This window comes from Rhodnius prolixus, unplaced genomic scaffold (assembly GCF_049639745.1).
Source record: "Rhodnius prolixus isolate KJV_2025 unplaced genomic scaffold, Rpr scaffold_7, whole genome shotgun sequence".
Taxonomy (NCBI): Eukaryota; Metazoa; Arthropoda; class Insecta; order Hemiptera; family Reduviidae; genus Rhodnius; species Rhodnius prolixus.
Genome location: NW_027411582.1, coordinates 20,551,782 through 20,565,209, shown reverse-complemented (window position 1 = coordinate 20,565,209; position 13,428 = coordinate 20,551,782). Strand labels below are relative to the sequence as shown.

The 13,428-nt window shown below is 35.3% G+C and overlaps 1 protein-coding gene across 5 annotated transcripts in view; it reads right to left on the bottom strand.

The window, feature by feature from the left end:
• Positions 1–13,428, bottom strand: part of Pgant9 (polypeptide N-acetylgalactosaminyltransferase 9) — a 709,503-nt gene that overhangs the window by 589,936 nt on the left and 106,139 nt on the right. For all 5 annotated transcript variants that reach the window (XM_074114441.1, XM_074114448.1, XM_074114443.1 and 2 more), the window contains exon 2: positions 9,151–9,200. The gene's annotated coding sequence lies outside the window, so the exon portion shown is untranslated. The remainder of the gene's footprint in view (positions 1–9,150; positions 9,201–13,428) is intronic.

Genomic DNA, 13,428 nt, shown 5'->3' with positions numbered 1-13,428 from the left:
TCCGTTGATATTCGCGTTTTTCACCATAAAAACGGCCGTAACTTTTCTATCCTTTATCCTACATCAAATCTTCTTATTCCAAACCAAAGAGCATTAAATTTCCTATAAACCTGCTTAACCCAGAGCCTCAAAACGTTTCTTATAATAATGAAATTTTTACTTGAATGTCTAAAAATTTCGTTCTCGATGATTTTTATTAAAATTTTCAGCTGCAGTTTTTCAATGATTAATGAATCAAGGAGTCAAATAATTTCAGAAAAAGTTGCGCATTTATTGAGCTTCAAGATCATATGAATTTTTTTGGTTTTTAACAAAACCCTACCCCGAACAGAGGGGTGTAAATGCAGAAAACTGGGATTTTGCGTAACCGACTTTTCATTACTAATTTACTCAAATGTCAATTTTTGGAGAAGGAACAAAAAGAAAAGTAACCATTTTAGTTTTTCACAATCATTATTTAATAAAACGGAAGTAAAAAATAAGGTAGCAATAAAACGCAGTAGTTGACTACAATTGTTGGTGCAACTTATTTGAATGACAAAATGGAGGGTTTTTTTGTTCAAAGTTAATTAATAATAATTCAAAAATAAAATGGTCATTTTCTTTTTGTTCGTTCTCCAAAAATTGATTAGTTTTGAATTATTATTGATTAACTTTGATGGAAAAAAACCTCCATTATGTCGTTAAAATATGTTGCACAAACAATTGTGGTCAAGAAACTAAAAATTTGCCACAATTCTTTCCCACTTCCTTGTTTGAATAGTTCGAACGATTTTTGTAGCAATTTTAACTAGGCAGCTGCATATTGTACTTTTTCACTTCTGTGTTTTATTGCTTCTTTATTTTTTACTTCCGTTTTATTAAATAATAATTGTTCTAAACTAAAATGGTTATTAAAATGGTAAAAATTGATATTTGAGTAAATTAGTAATGAAAACTCAGTTCGCAAAATCCCTCTTTTCTGCATTTACACCCCTCTGTTCGGGGTAGGGTTTTATTAAAAACCAAAAAAATTCATATGATCTTGAAGCTCAATAAATGCGCAACTTTTTCTGAAATTATTGTGATTCCTTGATTCATTAATCATTGAAAAACTGCAGCTGAAAATTTTAACAAAAATCATCGAGAACGAAATTTTTAGACATTTAAGTAAAAATTTCATTATTATAAGAAACGTTTTGAGGCTCTGGGTTAAGCAGGTTATAGGAAATTTAATGCTCTTTCGTTTGGAATAAGAAGATTTGATGTAGGATAAAGGATAGAAAAGTTACGGCCGTTTTTATGGTGAAAAACGCGAATATCGACGGAAAAGTTAAAATCGGGCCAAAGTGAAGAGAATATTTTTTGTTGCATTTGAGCTGCTGAATCACCTCCCGAAGTTTCGACCACTCCTCCGTATTCACCCTGTACGTATATGTAGGAAAAGAGGGGAAAGAAAAATAGAACAGGAAAAGGGAAGGAAGGAAGTTACGAGTGAGAAATCAGTTTGAGTTGGGCAGTTGTTATCAAGTTGTACCAGTTGAAGACATTCTTTAGATTTAAGTACAGTCGAACCTCTCAATAACGGACACTGGCGGAGGAAAGCAAAGTGGCCGCTGTTTGGAGGTGGCCGTTAGAAGGAGGTAGGCAAGTTTCATAATGAAAAAATATTGTTTTTTTTCCAAACATCTATTTAAAAATTGTTTATTATTAATAGATTTAAAAACGTACATAATTGCATAATTATTTAGCTATATGATATGCATCAAGTTTTTCTTAATTATCCAAAACATTGATCAAAAAACTACATATTATTGTCTTATTTAATAATTTTTATAATAATCATCACATTTATTCATAACAATAATAATTTATGGTAAAATTATCATCATACTACCATCTATTCTTAGAAAAATAGAACAAACCTTTCGGCAAGTTGACGATGGCTCGATTTGGTCTTTTGCAAAATCTTCCAACACATTTATTCTCTCTTCTAGAGTTAACCACTTTCGTTTGGGAGACATATCGGCAAAAATAATATTGTTCGTCCAAAGTTATATTGAAAAATGATTAAAATGGTACAAGATGTATGGAGCTTATATGGAAACTTTAGGAAAAACCAGAAAAAAAAACACAAAAACTTGAGAGGGGATAATTATTTTGATCACCGCGTCAAACGAACTTTTAATAATAAGGTGGTCGTTGGTGGGAGGTTGAAACATATAATCCGTTCCCCCAAAATCAATGCACGCGGTCGCTATGTAGAGTGTCCGTTAGACGCGGAGGTTCTTTTATATAGAAAGTGTTATAGGGGTAAAACGGGGAAATCCAAAAACTGGTCCGTAAATGGAGGTGGCCGCTAGTGAGAGTGTCCTTTATAGGAGGCTCGACTGTAGTTTGTTTTTGTAAGGTTTCTAGGTTACGAAAGTTTTTGACTTTACAAATGTTTTGAGATAGCACTGTTCTCAGTACGTATTAAGGCAATCCGCCCTCTCATTCCAAAGTGGTAAAACAACGTGCACATTTGCAGTGAGTGTTACAGTATGATAACCAATATCTTATCATACAAGTAGAGTAACTGAGTACGACGCATTAATACGTTAAAATTAGTGCGTAATTATTTTGAAACAGGATATTGTGTTGAGAAATTTATTTCCTAATCGAGGGTAAATTCGACCCTCGTTGCATTAACAAACTAGTAACAAAAACCTACATGATGCATTAAAATGTATTAAAAAATTATAATCCAAATAAATAACTAAAAAAACCATTAATTCATTCATAAAATAAAAAAATGAATGGATACTTCAGAACCAAGAGAAAACAGTAAGAACAAAATTAAAATGAACCTTACCCATATATAATTCAGGCTGGCGAGATAACAGATCCATTGATAAGAATAATTTTAACAATAGTTACCCTATTTTGGCCTTTATTGTTACATTAAATTACCATACAAATTATTGGCGTAGTTTTGTACAATCTAGTTTTGATTCAATGCAAATTTGGTAATGTTCATATACTGCGCCAATGCTATACTATAGTAGTGTTAGTGGAAAATCAGAAATATTTATGCAATCCTTGGGAAATATAGCATGCAATGGCAACAATGCTTTTCCCACTACTAAATCTAATATTGTTTTTTGACGTAGATATAGCATACAAGATTCAATTTTATTAAATAAATAAAAGGAGATATTTCAAGAACAATTTTTGGGAGCCTGAGTTTATCCAAATTTTCTTTTCTTGATTTTTGTTTTATATTTATTAAAAAAGGTTTCCCATATTTATGAAGTATCAACCAAAAATTAGGAGCACATGTAAACACAAATTTCGTAGTCATCCAATCATTTTTAAGTATATTTTAAGTTAACTTTATCCGTCTAGTGCAGCCAGAAATGTCAAAATTTCGATTCCGAGTTTTGATCGGCAGTATCCGTTTTACGAGGGTCGTTTGAAAAGTCCGTGCAAAGTCAGAGAGATAGCACTACTGGCGCGTATCGAGGTTATGTTTGGTTAGTAGCATCTCTTGGAAGAACACACACCAAGTTTCAGCCAGATCGGTCTATTTCTTTGTGTTTGGCATTCGTTTGAATCGAGGAAGTCGAGTGATTTTCTCACGCTTGACCAAAAACGAAATCGTGTGAAGTGTTGCAAGGACGGTTTGCAGCTGTTCCAGAAGAATCCGCAGGACTTTAAGCGTCGTTTCGTCACTGTAGATGAAACATGGATACATCACTACACTCCTGAGACCAAACTAAACAATGGGTTACCAAGGGGGAATCTGCGCCTAAAAAGGCGAAGACCGTTCCTTCGGCCGGAAAGATTATGGCGACTGTCTTTTGGGATTCGCAAGGAATAATCCTCATCGACTATCTGGAAAAGGGTAAAACTATTACAGGTGCATATTATTCATCGTTATTGGACCGTTTGAAAACCGAGCTGCAAGAAAAACGCCCACGATTGGCCCACAAAAAAGTCCTTTTCCATCACGACAACGCACCAGCTCACTCCTCAGCAGTTGTGGTAGCAAAATTAATGTAAATAGGGTTCCAACTCGTTTCACATCCCCCCTATCTCCAGACTTGGCTCCCTCGGACTACTATTTGTTCCCCAATATGAAGAAATGGCTGGCGGGAAAAAGATTTTATTCAAACGAGGAGGTGATTGCAGAAACGAATTGCTATTTTTCAGACTTGGACAAATCCTATTATTCGGAAGGGATCAACAAACTAGAGCAGCGTTGGACGATGTCTATAAGCCTAAAAGGAGACTATGTTGAAAAATAAAAAAGGTTTACCCCAAAAAATTAAGTAGTTTTTATTTTTGCACGGACTTTTCAAACGACCCTTGTATGGTTTTGTAAGTCAAAAAAAATGTAGTGATTTTTTTGGTCATGGAGTTTGTATATTTGTTGAAGAAATATATCAAAAACGATAAAACGCCCATAAATTCAAATTTTTGTATAATTCCATTTGGTTCTTAGCGATTAAAATCACAGAATGGATTTTCGAATTTATTGAGATTTTTGTGGTTTCAAAATGTTCTTTAAAGTTACTTAACACATTTGGATGAGATTTGTAACGGGACGGGACCTATACCCCACGGCAGCGCAGCCAAAACAGGCTTATTGTGCTAGCTCCCTTTTTTGGATCTAGTAGACGAAACCTTCCCTAATAAAGAGGTTGAGGACTTTCCTTATTAGTTCTTTTAGCGCTACAATCTCCTTTGGCCTCAAAGATCCAAAGGTTTCATAGCGCAACTGCTCGATTGCAACGCTATCGAACAGTAAGTGAGAGGCCGTTTCCTCCTCTTCCTGACACAATCTGCACACAACGTAAAGTAATCGCCTTTTTTTTTCAGGCGAGGCTTAACGTCCAACTTCCAATTATGTGTCTTGGACGGAGGCGACTAGCAAACATACTTTACTGTAAATTTCTTTTATTAACAATTAAATAAAATCCAAGGCCTAAGACCGGGAATCGAACCCAGTACCACAATACACATTAGCTTTGCGGGCCTCGCCTCTAACCTCTCGGCTCACACAACGGTTCCGAGCTAATAAGCCCCCAGTACAGAACTGCTTCCTGACCCTACCATGCCCTGTGAATAGGCCTGTAATCAGAGTAATCTGATTTCTTACCAAGAACAGAGTCTCTTCAGTTCTTTGTTTACACAGCCAAGGCATCATTCTCTTACTATGTTTGACCCCAGAACACCCAGTTCTTCTCGTGCTCCCTCCAGATCCAATCTCTGAGAGCCGCACGAACTACACACCCTTGGTGATCCCCAGGACAGGCTCCGGGCCAATGAAAGGAGTACTAGCTCAATTCTTGGCCAGATGATCAGTTTTCTCATTCCCTCTTAATCCTCACATGACCCTGCACCCATGCCGAACTTTATTTGTGCCGAGTCAGTAGTTCTAGGGACTTCCTGCATTCCCAGACCATGGAAGAACTAAACACATTTATAGTATTTAAAAGATATAGCCGGGCGCCATTGCATTGCTTGGCCAATCATTCTACAACTGCATTGTTTCTAAACTTTCAAAAGCAGTGCAGTTAAGTTCAAAACTGCCTTTTATTCACTTATTCTCCGAAATTTCCCCTATACTATACTAAGAGCCAAGGGAAATAATAGTGAAATTAATACAAGTATATTCAAAGGAAACTATTATTGTTGAAAACTGTGCTTAGAATATGATAACTGAAGTGGTTATCATAGTGGCAATGTGTTTACCACAGATTTAGGAGGTGTTTGAAGAGAGACTGTTGGCAAAAGCCAGAACGGAGACGGAAGTCAGTCAACCCTAGTAACATACAAATACTCAACATAGATGCATGCATGAAGCTCTGAGTTGTACTTGAACACTATTATAAGCACTAAGCATTATATTAATAAGTATAATTGTAGGTCTGGCAGTTTAGTTTATACAGTATTATCTAAAACTGGCTTAAACACTTCTCTAAGTGCTTGTACATACGGTTACTAGCTTTAGTTTAACTGATTCAATTATAGAAATTAGGTGTAAAATTCAACTCATTGTAGGTACATTAGACTGTTAGAATTCAGTTCAGTTTGCAAGGCTAGCTAATTCCATAATATGTTATCGTTTAACTCTACATCCATAATATTATGGAACTTAAGTAATGGGTGAACTTAAGTAATGCAACTGTCATTAGGTATTCATTTTCATTTGGCCTAATCAAGGCCAGCGGATTAACTTAAAGTTTAAAGCCTACAGCAAAACTCTAATTTATAACTGGCTATAATTGAATGAGTGCCACATCTTAACGACGACCACAATGAGCCGGCTAACTCAGGATACTGATGAAATGAATTCGAAGAGTGTCCTTTACTGTCATGCGGCTAGAGGTGTTTGCGAGCCCATTGACGCTTCACTCTTAAGGGAAGAGTAGTCTTGTACAGGTTATGTTGGGTCAGATTGCAATAAAATTTGGTGTAACGGGGATTTGGCTAGGTTAAAGACAAGAGGGATTTTCTTTTAAGTCAGTATGGATAGACAGATTGCTACAGAGTTTTAGATGATGTGTAGGATTTCTGATTGAAGGGATTGGATGCGGTTTAGGATTGAAGCGTTTAGCGGTACCGTATCGTTCAATAGAGACTGTTTTTTTTTGTTCATTAGAGTCAACTTGGATCGTTTGCCGAGTGGAATTTTAACCAATAGGAATCTGATACAGATAGATAGCAAAAAAGTTAATAATAATAATAATAATTATTATTATTATTATTATTAAGTAGGTGCATTATACGTATTATATTTCATCCATAATTTCTCAGTTCATTGATAAGTTTAGTGCAGAGATTTGTAGAGAATAAAATATAGCTTAAGTTGACCTCTGATGGTGATTGTATGTCCGAAACCAGTAGGGAATAAAAATTTTTAAAAATGCGAGCCACGATGAATAAAATCAGCGATATTAATAATAAATATTTTAATTTCTGTGAATAGCTGACGTAAAACAGCTAAAACTGCAATAATGCACAATAATTAGCAATAAAAAATCTCACAATGAGATTATATGACAAGTTATGCCGAGATAAGGCATATACTTAAAAAAAAATGTCATTTCATTTTAAAAAAAAGTTTTATTTGTTATTTTTTATTTGGAGTTAAAGATATTTTTATGTTCCTTAATTTAACAGCTTCTTGTTACGATCTACAAAATTTCTATTTCTAAAAAGAAAAAATGAACCCGGGATGAGTTTCGAGGATATATCGCTGAAATTAATAAGCTAGGAAGGAATTAGCTAAGTAAGTATTCCGGTTTCCCTCATGAAAGAATTCTCAGGTTCGAATTCAACCGAGAATGCTCTTCCAACAGTTTATCAGTATCCGAAGATGGACAGAGTTTTGTCTGTTTCTGGAGAACACTAATCAGAGCAATAAAGAATTTGGACATTAGGGATCTCAGATTTTGAAGGGTCTTAATTTTAAACAATTAAAAAATAAATGGGAACAAAATTTCGCTCTTCTACGAGGAATGATGCCCGAAACGTTCTCAGCGTACATTCTGTGATGATATTAAATGAAAATATCAAGTTTCAAAACTGATCAAAAGCTGAGTACCAACATAATTTACCAATTTCATCACAAACTTGAGCTGTAACATTTTCTGAAATAAGTAGCTTATCCAGGCGTATGGTTATGTTACAATAACATGTACATCTTTTTACCAAACTAGCAATGGCGATGAAAAGATGAAAAGAATGTGAATAAGCCTTAACAACTCTTTGAACCCACAAACAGATAATCGTTATATCTAAAATTAGGTATTAACCAATACAACTAGGAATCTTACAAATAAACTTCCCTTATCTGTTAGACTTGGTTTCAAAATTATCTATTGTACCCTAACTTTGAAACTAAGCAAATTAACCTTCGATTATAAAAATAGCACTTGTTTAAAATATTTCCTAACATTTTCTCAAATATTTCAGAGAGATCAGAAGTAAATGTTTAAAGTGCAATTAGTAACATTTGACTTCCTTACTTTAAGACAGCCTACTTTAAAAATTGACTACTGGTCCATCTAAAAGAGTTTTCAATGAATTAAACAACATGATAAACTAACACTCTTGAGTGATCGTGAACACGTTTTCTTGTAAAACAAACGTAATTTCTCATACGAAGATAAAAGGAATCCTGGAAAATGATATACCGTTTGAAAGCCCATTAGACAAGGAAACTTTTACAAAAAAGTGCCAGCACCTAGGTCTGATAATGATCACATAGGGGCCTAATGAGTTTTCTTAAAAATTTCGATTACTTTTATTGTTTCCAGCATTCAGGAGGAAGATTGAGGCTGTTTGGAGAATAACTTATGCTTCGAAATGGTGTCAATTTTTTAGGAAATTTATCTGTCTTTCTAACCGTGTCATCAAAATCGAATTCGGACTAAAACTTTCTGAGTAATAACATTTTTATTGCAAAAAAGTAATGATTTTATAGGAAAAATTTAAAGTTATGTCACTCAAGAACAGTGGAACATATGAAGTTGTCCAATACGTCATTGAACTCCACTTTAGATGATGTACTACACACAGTAGTACTATGGACATTACTTACTGGTTCACCCTGTATAAACACTTCGCTATGCCCTCATAAATTTTGACTCGCATCCATTGACTTTTCTTCGACTGCCGGTCTCTACTTGAACTACAATACGACTGCAAACCTTAAACAATAGATTTCGTCAACTACAACGACTAAAGAACAGGAACCTTAAATGCCAAGCTTTACAAAACGAAGTATTTATGGGTAATACGGCAGGTGAAATTTGGGAATATGCCAAAACTTCCAACCTTAACAGATTACAGAGATTTCAATGTTCAAGACACATTACTGGCACACTCTAATTCGTCCGGAGTATTCCGGACAACACTGTCAGTCGCAGAGAGCTGTTAAGAAGTTTCTAGATAGAAATAATCTAAGAGCTAGCAGCAGGATTTAAACTAGTAATTATTGCTAAAGTACAGAATTTGCTTTTTTTAAAATAATAATAAAATTTAAAAAGCTACCCATCAGCCTCAAGGATTCCTAAAGCAGTTATTGCTATCCCAACTGGCACGATCGCTAAACTTCCCTTTACGAAAACGAGAGAGGACAAATAACAATTTTCAGAAACAAAATTATTTCCTACTTACCAGCAAAATACTGTGATATTGCTGCCTCGTACACTGTTCACCAAATAAATCTGCAAAACATAAATAAAAAGTTAACAATATTATTATAGTAAATGACTGGCTAGAAAAATTAATGTAATCTCCTTATCTAATGATAAAAGAAGATGAGATAATTAACTGAGCGGATACAGGTGATGACTGTGAGAAGATCCAAGACCATATGTGAGTTTTAGGCCTGCAGAGACTGATGCTGTATTAGGTGCTAAGTTCTAATATCAACCCCACGTTTTTAGAGGGCCAAATATTACGAGCTATTTTCATTTTAATCGTTTTAAAAAGCTAGAACAGTATCTTTTTGTTTTACTAACCTTGCTTAGACTTGCAATTTTATATTCTTGTGGCTTGCTAATTAACCAGTTAAGCGTGTTTGACGTGCATACACGTCAAACCAAATCTATGTTACGGTGCGCGTTCGACGTGTATACTCGTTGTGAAAAATATAAAATTGCCATTAACTATAAAAACTCGAAATTTTAATAAAATACAATAAGAATATTATTTGGTGGGATGTTTCCTTTATCTTACCAATAGAACTGCGGTGGGAGTCAGCCAAATGATAAGCGGTTGGTACATTATTGGCCTCCGCATTAGAGATTGAGAATTAGGCACACAAATAGAAGCTCCTCAACCCTTGTGCAATGCCCGTTTTTTTACCATAGATAGAGGTACAGACCTCAGTACGAGCATGATTTCATTTTGCTCAAGAATTCAAAGCTCTTTTCTTCCTTGTAAAAGCTCATGTGTACCTAGTTAACTAGTGCAATGCATACGTGAAGCGGTGCAAGATTTTGGAATGAGCACAGAATGCTCTCTAATCTCAAGCCCCCCGAGAGATTGCAGAAAAAGTCGCTTGCAGTGACTATTATGACTATTGTAAACTTTTGGTTGTTTTGCGCTGCGTTCGACGTGTATACCACGTCATTGTCTGATTTTAATTCCGCACACTGTGAGGGGGGTTTTTTAAAACTAAATTCCACGCATTAAGAGCAATAAGTTTTTAAAATTTCTTCCAGCGCATCACATAATACAGACCCAAAAAACCGACTTACTGAATTCTGATGCGAATTCATTACTTGTTATTATAAAAAGATAAAAATCAATCCTTATTTCAGAATTTAGGCTCATATATTCAATTTGGATTTGATATTTATTGTAAATGGAATACGTTAAAAAATGGAATTTGAACTCAAGAGGTTACGCTTCTTAATAAGAATTCCATCAGTCAATAAAGTTAATTAAATAATAATGATAATATAACATAAATAATAATATAATATTAATAATAATAATAATAATGAATAAAAAAAAGCTTTTACAATAAGAAAGGAAACTACCAAAGCTAAGAACAGACCTGGAATAAATCATAAATGACAAGATGGCGGTGCTTATAAATTTTGTCTTGATAAAACAGAACCTTCTGTCAGGCACCTTAAAATTTTTCATTCTCGTTCTTGTAAAAAGGTTAAGGTTAAGGAGGTTTGTGTTAGACTATTCAGCAGTAATTTCACTTTATCGTATAGAATGTATTTGGCTAAATGGTGTCCAAAACCCAACCACCGGATAGTAGTCTGGTAAAATAGAAAAATATTCCGAATGAAAAAGAGAATTCTCTATAATCGGATCAGTCCTAATCCGAACAGCTTTTACGCCAAATGGCTGAAGTTTAGAAATATACAAATAATAAAAGCTATGAATTTTCGTTTATTTTTTAAAATGAAAATCTACATTGTTTTCAATTGTTTTGCTTGGCTTTGTACAATACCTAACTTTACTGTAACTGTGCACAAATGCATTATTTCTTTACTGCATCTTTTATTATTAAGAACTATGAAACAAATAATTTTAAATGCCATTTATTGAACCCTACCCGTTCAGTAATCAAAACGACCTCTGGTCACACTTACGTACGTTTATTGAGGTTCAACTTTACATCCACTACATTCATACGAGGGTCGTTTGAAAAGTCCGTGCAAAGTCAGAGAGATAGCACTACTGGCGCGTATCGAGGTTATGTTTAGTTAGTAGCATCTCTTGGAAGAACACACACCAAGTTTCAGCCAGATCGGTCTATTTCTTTGTGTTTGGCATTCGTTTGAATCGAGGAAGTCGAGTGATTTTCAAAAAATGGACGAAAAAGAATTTCGTGTGTTGATTAAACACTACTTTATGAAAGGCAAAACGCCTCAGGAGACTAAAGAGAAGCTTGATAAACATTATGGTGACTCTGCACCTTCGATTAGAACAGTTTATAAGTGGTTTCAAAATTTTCGGAGTGGCCATATGGGCACAAGTGACGCTGAACGTTCTGGACGCCCTGTTGAGGTTACTACTCCAGAAATCATTGATAAAATCCATGATATGGTGATGGATGATAGAAGAGTGAAGGTGCGTGAGATTGCTAGTACAGTGGGCATCTCGAATGAACGGGTACATAATATTTCACATCAACATTTGGACATGACAAAGCTATCCGCAAGATGGGTGCCGCGATTGCTCACGCTTGACCAAAAACGAAATCGTGTGAAATGTTGCAAGGACGGTTTGCAGCTGTTCCAGAAGAATCCGCAGGACTTTAAGCGTCGTTTCGTCACTGTGGATGAAACATGGATACATCACTACACTCCTGAGACCAAAGAACAATCTAAACAATGGGTTACCAAGGGGGAATCTGCGCCAAAAAAGGCGAAGACCGTTCCTTCGGCCGGAAAGATTATGGCGACTGTCTTTTGCGATTCGCAAGGAATAATCCTCATCGACTATCTGGAAAAGGGTAAAACTATTACAGGTGCATATTATTCATCGTTATTGGACCGTTTGAAAACCGAGCTGCAAGAAAAACGCCCACGATTGGCCCACAAAAAAGTCCTTTTCCATCACGACAACGCACCAGCTCACACCTCAGCAGTTGTGGTCGCAAAATTAATGGAAATAGGGTTCCAACTCGTTTCACATCCCCCCTATTCACCAGACTTGGCTCCTTCGGACTACTATTTGTTCCCCAATATGAAGAAATGGCTGGCGGGAAAAAGATTTTATTCAAACGAGGAGGTGATTGCAGAAACGAATGGCTATTTTTCAGACTTGGACAAATCCTATTATTCGGAAGGGATCAACAAACTAGAGCAGCGTTGGACGAAGTGTATAAGCCTAAAAGGAGACTATGTTGAAAAATAAAAAAGGTTTATCCCAAAAAATTAAGTGGTTTTTATTTTTGCACGGACTTTTCAAACGACCCTCGTATACAGGGTGACCCATTTAAAACGCACCAATCGCTAATAACTTTTTAGGAAAGCGGCAGAGTTACGGCCAAAAACATTTTTGGCAGAGTTACGGCCAAAAACCTGATGGTGGTTTCATAAGGACCACTGGTTTTGACAATGATTGTGAAAACTACGCAAAAAATTGTGAAAAATGATGTAAACCCCGTTTCGATATCCCTAATATTTGTTGAGATATTTAAGATCAAAGTTACAATTTTCATCTTATTCGTGAACGGTTTTCAATATTAATTTTCCACCAGAAATACACGATTTTGAGGAGGTCTTCTGACTGCAAAAAAAAAAAAAAGAAAAGTTATTTGAGACGCAAATAACAAAAATAATCATGATAAATTGTGTTTTATCATCAAATAAAAGCAATCATCACATCATTTTAATGCACGCAGTATGCAAGGCTTCTTGACCTATGATTACGGTAAGAATCAATCTTGCTACGGTGTTGGTCTAGTTGGTCAAAAGCTTAATACCAGAACAAGAACTATTTTTGAAAATTCCGTTTTTGACTATTTTACTGTAGCAAAACAAAAAAATACAGTTATAAAGGAGGATCTGCCCTATAATTTAAAGAAAATTTGGGAATTTTATCTTTTATAGAAAAAGAGAAAAAAATTGTCAAAGTTGGGTATTTTTCAACGTTACTTTTTTTCGTGCAGTTTTTGACGATAAACCCTTATACAACTGGACAGTTTCTTTATTAAAACAGCCAAAATCGGTATGACATTTTGCCCACAGCTCTCTCTTTTGGCGGTCCTTTTTATCTTTCCCGCCATCGCGTTACGCATCTTCCCACGCTTTTAACTTCTCTTCTTGATCCCGCCAAACATCTTGTAGCCTTCGCTATTCTGTTTTGCTGATTTATTTCCAGCCTACCAGACAGTCCAATCTTGTTCGTCTGTTATGGTGGAGAAGAAGTAGACAACAACCACAATCCTGTAAACTTTAAATATTCATCAAAAGTGTT